Source organism: Apium graveolens, chromosome 2 (genome assembly GCF_009905375.1).
Source record: "Apium graveolens cultivar Ventura chromosome 2, ASM990537v1, whole genome shotgun sequence".
NCBI lineage: Eukaryota > Viridiplantae > Streptophyta > Magnoliopsida > Apiales > Apiaceae > Apium > Apium graveolens.
This window is the reverse complement of record NC_133648.1, coordinates 302,534,144-302,544,054: the sequence shown is the minus strand read 5'-3', so window position 1 is coordinate 302,544,054 and position 9,911 is coordinate 302,534,144. Positions and strand designations below refer to the sequence as shown.

General features: G+C 35.2%; 1 long non-coding RNA gene and 1 other non-coding gene across 2 annotated transcripts; one reads left to right on the top strand and one right to left on the bottom strand.

Moving 5' to 3' along the window:
* Window positions 1-4,702: 4,702 nt before the first annotated feature.
* On the top strand, window positions 4,703-7,562 carry LOC141708650 (uncharacterized). Its single transcript, XR_012569570.1, has 3 exons — window positions 4,703-4,972; window positions 5,101-5,177; window positions 5,524-7,562. It is a non-coding gene; the product is annotated as an uncharacterized LOC141708650 (long non-coding RNA).
* Window positions 7,563-9,049: 1,487 nt separating this feature from the next.
* On the bottom strand, window positions 9,050-9,156 carry LOC141709358 (small nucleolar RNA R71). The gene has a single exon (XR_012569940.1). It is a non-coding gene; the product is annotated as a small nucleolar RNA R71 (small nucleolar RNA).
* Between the last annotated feature and the right edge of the window lie 755 nt (window positions 9,157-9,911).

The window sequence follows — 9,911 nt, the reverse complement described above, 5'->3', positions numbered from 1 at the left end:
TTACTTTTTAGAATTAGAAATCGTTCCACTTCAACTGTTTTTGCGTTTTTACAACCCGAAACTCTTCCAAAATCTCCTTCCTAACCCAATCTAATAATTCTGAACACTTTTCGTGTTTTGACTTTTTCGATCCGGGGTACGGTTTGACCAGTACGAGTCCCAACGTGAAATTTTCAATACGCTAATTATTTTATAGATCGGTAAAACCCATATTCTCCAAAGGCGAGGTATTATTACCCTGTTGTTGTATAAAATATTTTATAAGAGGCTCCGTTTTGATAATTATCCAAATCTTGTATCAAAATCGTATCGTCTTTTTAGTTACTTAGCTGCTAAGTAACCTATTTTCAGATCCAATATGTAAAAGTAATTATGGAATTATTAAGTAAATAAAATATGCAATGATTCTGTCAACTGTGCTTTGCTTTATTATTAATTGTGTATGATTTGTTGGGTACAAAGATTAATCGTATAATTAATTATTGAATTGTATGAATTATTTTGCTTTTAAAATGATTTTATTGCATATTTATTCGTATGAATGCTAAAATTGTTTCTACAATTATTTTTATTGTTGATAATTTCATTTTTTATTTTTAGGAGTTTATAAAATCTAGAATTCAATATTTTATTAATTATTTATCTTTAAATGATTTTTTTTTTAATTTCACTTAAGTGTAAATTATGTATTAAATTCCAGAATGTTTCAAAAATCACGGAATTCATATTTTATTAAGTTTGAAATATTTCCGGAATTTTAAAATTATTTTGAAAATATTTTGTATTAAATTCACCCGCACCGTTGTTCGTTACATCGTAAAATACGGGTATAGAGGGCAAGGTAAAAATAATTTAAAAATTATGAAAGTTTTATATTATTGATTTTTAATTATTATGAGGACGTTTAAAATTAATTTAGTATTTTTCGAATTGTTGTCACTCGCAAGTCACTCGTTAAATTGCGAAACTAATCGATACACAAAACAAAAAGAGAACAACAAAAGGAAAAATAAAAATAATAAAATGAATAAAATATAAAAACACAAGCGTGCACCCCTGTACAACCCCCCTTTTTTGATCCGGTTCCTCATCTCTCTCCCTCGATCCTAATCTCTCTCAATTCTCTGCTTTCTCTCTACTCTTAATCTCTCTCTCGCTTCTTTTCTCTCTCTCTCGTCTTCCTCTCTCCTTTCCCCTGTGTTCGTGTTTCTCCTCCCTCCTACTCCAGTGAGCCGCCGTTTTCTCTTTTCCGATTGGTTTTGTGTGGCTTGTTCGATTCAACTGCGTGTATATGTGTGTGTTACAGTGCTGTGCGTGCGTGTGTGTGTGAAATATGTGTGTGTATGTGCCCTATGTCACTCGTTGTTATTCTGTGCCAGTTTCTTGTTCTTCCGGCCGCCCGCGCGTGGTTGCGCGTGTTGGTGGCGGGGTTTTTCCCTGTTGCTGCCTGTTGTATGCGCCTGTTCAATCTGGATTCTTTTAATTAGTTTATTTCACTTAATTTCTGCCGAAAATGAATTGATTTGATTGTGAAAATAAAAAAAATACTTTTATGCAGGGATTATTTTGATATATCGGTGAAATTTACGTAGGATGCCTGGTATTACGGGAACCCGTGAATTTTACCGCCGTCGACGATGAGCTTCGGCAAGTCGACGGTGGACGGTGATGATTTTTATCTGAGTCCTACAATTATAAATTATATAACTTAGTTCGTGGAATTAATGTCGAAACGAAAATTATGAATAAATTATAAATATACGAATAAAAACATAAAAATACGAATAATAATAATAATTAATAATTGAGTCTGTGTTGGTAATTGGGATTCTTAAATGTAGGGATTGTTGGTTGTGAATTGAATTAATTGTTGAATTGTTGACGTCGGATTGATTCGACGGGTAGGCCGATAAACAAAGGAGATGCTGCCCAATTTTCGGGAAACTAATTCCGAAAATACGGGAACGTAACCTATAATTATCGGAGACGTCGAATGAAAGTATATAATTATACTATACGAATCTAGTTATGTGCTGTGACAAAATATTTTAAAATCACCCTTCTATTTTCAAAACAACGGATATACGTACTTTCTAAAAATAAGACCTGAACCAAAATTCGAAGATGTGAACCTTAAATGTGATGTGTATTTCAATAATATATATAAATACGAATAGGGTTATAAAATCGTATGGGTAGAAGTGATAGTGATATAATGTTACGCGATATGATTATCTGAATTAGGGTATTTCAACCCTGTAGGTCCTAGTCGGAAGACCCGCGGGGAGACGTCAGACTAAGAATGATATAGTGGTTAGTTTTTGAACTCAGTAAAGTTTCAATCGAAGGACCTGAGCGTTGAGATCATAGGCAGAGTAGGATAGTGGTCTGACGATAATGACAAACATTCAAGGCAATCCAAAAGTCAACCGATAATAGTGGTTAAAGCTTATCGAGGCAAGTATTCGTGAACTTTCTTTTAAAATACTACAATTATTTCTTCGTTCCTATTCTAAGTTTAGAATAGTTAAATGTTTTATATTTCGCTGCAATTACTCTTGTTATGTATGTCCTTTTCATTATTGTTCCTATATTATTGATTTCTCTCTTGAGCAAATACCCATTCTTTCGGGTTATTTACGAACCCTGAATTGGGATATTTTGAATTCAAAATGATTTGACATCGGAATACTCCACGGAATGGATAGTGATGTGTGGGATTAAGTTTTTCTTAATCCGAAGGACCGGAATGTTTCCGTATCCTTGAGATGGGCCGTAGAGCCTGGGTACCCGACTGGATCTATACAGGTAGGTATAGATCTGCACTGTATCCTGGCTGATCAGCAGGATATAGGTGCAAACTATTGTCCAGTCTAATTTGTTGTTGATCGCCATTAACGGCTTTCTCTCTCGAAAGTTTTATGATTCCAAAACAAGATAAAACCCTGATTCAAGAGATGAATCTGGGAATCACTTGTCACTTTGGATTTATAATTAAAGGCTGGTAACAGCTAATGTCTATTTGCTCAACTCCTTTAAATAAATAGAATCGTTTAAAATTGTTTAAAGCTTTTGTCCGGAAAATTTTCCTTTGATATTAATTCTTGAAACTTAAATTATATACTTGCTGGGCATTTTTGGCTCACTCTTGCTTTGTAAATTCTTATCTCTTTCAGAACCAAATAAAGATAAAAGTGAATAGCTTTCGTTAGACAACAGAAGTTAGAGAGATCTCCGCTGCGAGAAGATGAAAATGTTAGAAAAACATGACAAGGACGTTATCATTAAGGTATTTACACTCGTATTGTAGTTGTTGTGAATTGTAGAAGGTTAGATTCTTGCTTCATACCATAACCTGTAAACGATCCAGATTCAAGGGGTTAATTGAATATTCTTTTATTTTATGTAAAGATTGTTTAGTGACACCAAATCTTGACCCCGGATTTGGGTTGTTACATTATGTCTCAAAATGGGTTGAAGTTAAGGATTTTCCAATAAATGATGCGGAGGTAGTGCTTAATTTTCTTCATAAGCAGATATTCACGAGGTTTGGGACTCCAAGAGTAATTATCAGTGACGAGGGTTCCCATTTTTGCAATCACAAGTTAACTGTTATGATGCAACGGTATAATGTGAATCATCCACTATGCCATAGATGACCTATTTGCATATTTTTGGCTGGTGTTGCCTTTTAAAAAGTTGCAATAGATATGAAACTATGACCCTATCACAATACCCAGATTTTGGTGTTACTATAGCCATAGAAATATATTGCTATAGCTCAATACATCTATGGTGTTGACATAGACGTCTTCCCTATTGCAACTCATGCGGTCGTGTTGCATATAGTGTTGAATTTTTTTTAAAAAAAATTCACTTAAAATTAAATTTATTTTAAAAAAAATTCATCTCATAAATTCCTTCTCACTCCTAAATGAGAGCAAAACTAAATGAGAAATTCATAACTCCTAGTGCAAAAGAGTAGCCGTTGCGATGCCTATGCTATTTGATTTCCTATATAGCTTTGGGGGCCACACGCAAGCTCCTATCGCAAAGTGCAAAGTAAGTAGCCTTTTTGTTTCTATAGCTTCAGAGCCGCCCCCTACCCTATGATAAAGAAAAGGAACTCACTCAATTTCAGCTTATAATGCTTCTTTTTCGCACTATGCTAAAGCAAAGCCCTATCCAGCATTGATTTGAATAAAATAACTTATAAAGTTTTGCATAAAGTAAATGTCCGCAAAATAACGAAATTATTCATATTTTTTAAATATTGAAATAGTTTATATAAATTTAAAACTAAATGAATATATTTTAATAATTTAAAACTAAAAAAATTATTATAATAATTGAAATACCTATAATTTAAAAGATAATTAAAATATTTATAAAAATTGAGTACATTTTAAAAATTAGTTTAAAATATTGATTAACTTCACTAAAAACAGTATAATTTATAAAAAACAGTATAATTTAAATAAAAATCAAAGTATGTAATAGATTTTAATTTACAAAAATAGAACATAACAAATTAATTGTAATAAATATAATGTGTTTAATTTAAAAAATATAATATATTATAATATTAATAAAATAAATTATATTATTAATATAAATTTATTGGGGGTTGAATTTTGGGTTTAGGGCTTAGGCGGATAAACTGTACAGAGCGGCAAATGAAATTTTTGTTCGGAGCCAAAAACAAAAATAAGGAAATCAACCTGACCGCTCAACTCTTGTCTTCTTCTTTCTTTCTTCGCTCTCTCTCTAAAAATGAGTTATTTTCAATTAGGGTTAATATATTTTCAATTAGGATTCATACATGCGGCATATTCGACTAATCGGTAGGTTTCGAGTTCAATTAAGGTTCAAACAACGGATTTGAGTCCAATTAGGGTTGAAGAAGATTTGGTTTGAAGCCCCTTTTCGATTTGGGGGTCCAATTAGGGTTGAAGCCCCTTTTTCGATTCGGGTTGAGACCTCATCTCTCTCTCTCTCTCACTGTCTCTCTCTCTCTCTCTGCCTCTCTCCCACTCCCCCCCTCCCCCATCCCCATCCCCATCCCCATCTCTCTCTAATACTGTTGTTTATTTATTGCAGGAGACTTGTTAATTATGTATTTGATGTTAATAAGTGTTGGGGTATCAGTAATAGTGCAGATGCTTAAGTCTCAAAAGGTAAGCCAATGTTACCTTTGCCTTTGTGGATGCCAATGATATTTCCCGTAGTCCGAAAACTCCTGTGAATGTTTTTAAATTACCAACTTAAAGGTGTGAGTATTCTATGTTTCACTTTTGGGTTTTACTTTCTTTTTAACTGCCATGCAATTTGAGGCATCATGATAATTTAGTGATTATTACTGAGACTTATTATAAATTATACGTTGATGTTTGTTTGGTAATATTTTTTTTTAATGTAAATATTGTTTTTTTGATTTTTGTAAATAGAAGTGATGCAAGGATAGTCATAATGACAAGTTGATTAAGGTGATGCAATAATGAGGATGTTATACTTCTTTTGTAGATATGTGATGTCTGTTGTTAGTATGAAGCCTTAGCAGGACACCTGTTTCCATAGTATCTAACACATAGTCTACATGGTACAATAACACAAGCATATATTGAAGCTAGATCATTTGAGTTCTCAACTCAACTGAATTTCACTTTACAAGTATCAATAGTTAAAAACATGGCAAGCACAGCTGGTCAAGTCATTCGCTACAAAGGTATATTTCTTGTTTATATTCTGACTTTTTCTGACTTAAGGTGGAATTCTGTGTTGATGTGGGTATACGGTCTGTTTAGTGTCAACTTATATTGTTTGGCTGATCTTGGTGCAATGGCTTTCGATAGTAAATATGATTTGATGTATGTAATTGATATCTTAAGTAATTAAGTTATCATGTTTCCGGGGAACAGTTTCTGCAGTGTCCATAAGTTCACAGGGTAATAAGTGTTTTCAAGTTTCTATCGTGACAATTTTGATATATTTCAAAATATTTAGGAGTTTAATAGATGCTATGGTTTAAGGAAAAATTTCACAATGATGAGCTCTAGAAATCCTCTCTTTTATCAGACAATTTTTTATCTTAACATTTTTATCTTTATACCCGTGAAGCTTTTCTGATGGGGATACCTATCAGTCTGCTAGTCCATTTGCTTCTTCAAGTTGATAGTTGTGGCCTGGGAAATTTATCTGGGAAATGCATATTCATGTGTGCAGTGCACGAGTAGATATGAAATGGTATTAATAGATTGCTACTACATGTTAGAAATATGATAATCACAAGTTTTTCTCTATTATTCCTGGTGGCCTTTATTTTTTTTCCTTTTTGGATTTATTTGCAACTGTATGATTTCTTGTTCTTTTCAGCATCTTTACCCCAAACATATCATGTGCGATGCCAAGAAATTAAATCTAACTTACTGGACTTTTGTTTAAAACTGTAGCTTGTCAATCGCTGTAACTCCAAAAATGTTCCCTATTTGACAGGTTATGTTGCTGTAACATTTTTCTAGATGATATTCCATAAGTCCATTTCGCTTATGAATGCCATTGGGTGTTCGATAACACTTTTAGGGTTTACATTTTACGGGTATGTCCGGAAGTTGATTACCCAAGCAGGAAGTCCTCCTATTTAAATTTAAAGATTTCAGAGATAGCCTAGTAGCAGAAGCTAGTCTTACCTTGTCCCTCTCGACAAGTCAACAATGTGATATCTCACTTTAGTTCTTGCAAGTAAATCTAAAATTATGAAATATTCTAATGTGCCTAAGATTTGACATATTCGATGTCCAACCGTATATTTGTTTTTAGGTGCCAGAAACACTATCAGGGGAAGTGCTTGGAAAGTTGAAGGCTGCACCGCGGAGTGATGTTCCAGTATTTACTCTAGATGAACTTACTGAGGCAGATGGATTGATCTTTGGTTTTTGTTGAGTGGCATTTATGACACTTATTTATGCTCTAATAAGCTTTGAATTGGTGTATTTGTACTCAAGTTATTTGTGTTTTAACGTGTTTTCAAGTATTTTTAAATTTCAGGCATTAATTTGTGAATTAGGTGAATTAGCATTGTTTTGATGCTAATAAGGTATCTAGGTGGTGTTGGAATAAAAACTCGTTGAATACGGCTCGAAGCTGCAAGAATAAAGAGAAAGAAAGAAGTGTTTTTGGCAGAAGTCCAGCGCGCCTGCGCTAATGAAGCGCGTGGCCACGCCGGGGTACAGGAAGTCAGCGCGCCCGCGCTGGTGAAGAGCGCGCCCACGCTGGGTCGGGATAAACAAAATCCTGATTCTATTATAATTCTATTTTCTGGACTCCTGGGATGATTGAACTGCTATATATTGATAACTTAAAGTCGTTTTTTAATAAAGGGATTTACCAGAGCACAAGGAGAAGACGACAATAGACCTATAGCACAATTTAACAAAGGCGAAGACGATCTATTTTTATTCTTGTGAATCTTTGTTTTGAGTTGTAATCATGGATGCTTGTTTCTTGTTTTGTTGAACCTATACTCTTGTTTGTACTTGGTTTTATTTATTCGTATAAAGACTACGTTTGCTATATCATGTTTTCGTCGGAACCCATGGTGATGATGAGTCTGATTATGGGCTAATCATTATCGTGGGGTTCTAACGGATTTATTTATGGATTTCCTTAGTTAAATTGTTTGATGCCTTAGTATATGGTGATTGTATGATATCCTGGTATTGGTTATGCGTATTCGTCTTATGAGCATCGCGAACTTATAAGATAGTGTGTTAATTCTTAATGAAGCAAAAGTAAATTTAAGGATTTAGAACTTGCCACGCTAGTATAGGTTCATGTATTTGTTATGCATGATTCGTAAGTAATTTTAACCATGTTACTTGCCCTATGTAATCAAGATAGGTAACTTGTGCTTAAACCGTTATGTTGTCAAATTTTATATACATATAGGGTCTCAATATAATTGGTGTCTATTCAGCTTCTATCTCTTTTGTGGATGTCTGGTAGAATGGTACTCGCGCAACAAAAGTTGGCGTTAATCAGTTTCGTGTTGTCTGATTGGTATCATCACCATTGCATGCTAAGGTTAAGAATAATAAAACTATTGAATGAAGTATTTAATGAAGTTAGAATCCCATCTTTGTCATACATATTAATTCAGTCAATTTTATTCTCGTAGTTATAATTGTTAGCGTAATTCTTAGTTATAAACAATCTCAATTTTTTATCGTCTTAGCATTGAATAATAACCATACATTGTTGCTTAGGTGCGTAAATTAGATAGTTAACCAATACAGTCTCTGTGGGAACGAACTAGAAAAGATTCTATACTGTTTTCGAACTCGTATACTTGCGTGTATTAGTAGCGCGTATTTAGCGACTAACAAGTTTTTGGCGCCGCTGCCGGGGACTGCAGTGTTAATTATTAGTTTATATGCTTTCCATCAGTGGTCGTTAAAATTCATTGACTCGGACATTGTTACTCAATTGTTTACTTGTCTTATTTCAGGTGATCTAGCGAGGGCGTATGCATACGCGTTCGCGTACTCGCAAGAGAACACTAGATAAAGCCGAGGAAGAACTTGTGGTGGTTCATAAGGAAGTTTTTGAGGATAAAGAGAAGTTAGAGGAAGAAGAGAAAGTTGAAGAGCCAATTATAGTAGCTATGTGTGATCAAGCAGAAAATCCGAAGGCTTTGATGGACTATTCTAAGCCTAAGATTAATGACATTCAGTCTAGCATCATCAGACCAGCCATCATGGCTAGCACTTTTGAGATCAAGTCAAGCATGATCCACATGATACAGAATTCAGTTGAGTTTGGGGGTTCTCCTACTGAAGACCCCAACATGCACATCAGGGATTTCATCGAGATCTGCAACACTTTCAAGTTCAATGATGTGACTGAAGATGCTATCAAACTACGTCTCTTCCCATTCTCTCTGAGGGACAAGGCTAAGTGCTGGTTACACTCTCTACCAGCAGGGTCTATCACCACTTGGGAAGATCTTGCTCAAAAGTTTCTCACTAAATTCTTCCCCATGGTGAAGACTGCCGCAATGAGGAATGCTCTTACTCAGTTTGCTCAACAAACTGGAGAATCTCAGTGTGAGGCTTGGGATCGATATAAGGAGATGCTATGGAAGTGCCCACACCATGGCATGCCTGATTAGATGATTATCAAATGTTTCTACAATGGATTGGGTCCTACTTCTAGACCCATGCTTGATACAGCATCAGGAGGAGCCTTGTGGGCTAAGAGCTATGATGAAGCTTATGAACTTATTGAACTGATGGCTGCTAATGAGTACCAAAATCCTTCCCAGAGACTGACTCAGGGAAAAGTAGCAGGAATTCTGGAGTTGGACGCAGCAACTGTTATCGCTGCCCAACTAAATGCTTTGACGATGAAGGTGGACACCTTGGCGAATTATGGAGTTAACAAATCACTAGTGTCTGTGAGCTATGTGCTGGAGCCCATGAAACTGATCAGTGCGCAATCTCTAGTGATCAGCTCAATTTGTGAGCAACTTCCAGCGATCGCAGCAACCTGTGCCAGCCACCTATCATCCTAACAACCGCAATCATCCGAATTTTAGTTGGAGCAACGCTCAGAATGCGGTTCAACAGCCTTATCAGCAATATCCAGCTAAGCAGTACAACCCCCTGGTTTTCAGCAACCGCAATATGCACCAAGATAACAAATCCAGCTGCAACAAACTAATGAAAAATCCGAATTTGAGGAGTTAAAGCTTATGTGCAAGAGTCAAGCTGTTTCTATCAAGACCTTGGAAAATCAAATTAGGCGAATTGCCAATGCCTTGCTAAATCGGCATCATGGTACATTGCCTAGTGACACTGAAGTGCCAGGAAAGAGGGAAGCTAAGGAGAAGGTAAAGGCAATCACTTTGAGGTCTG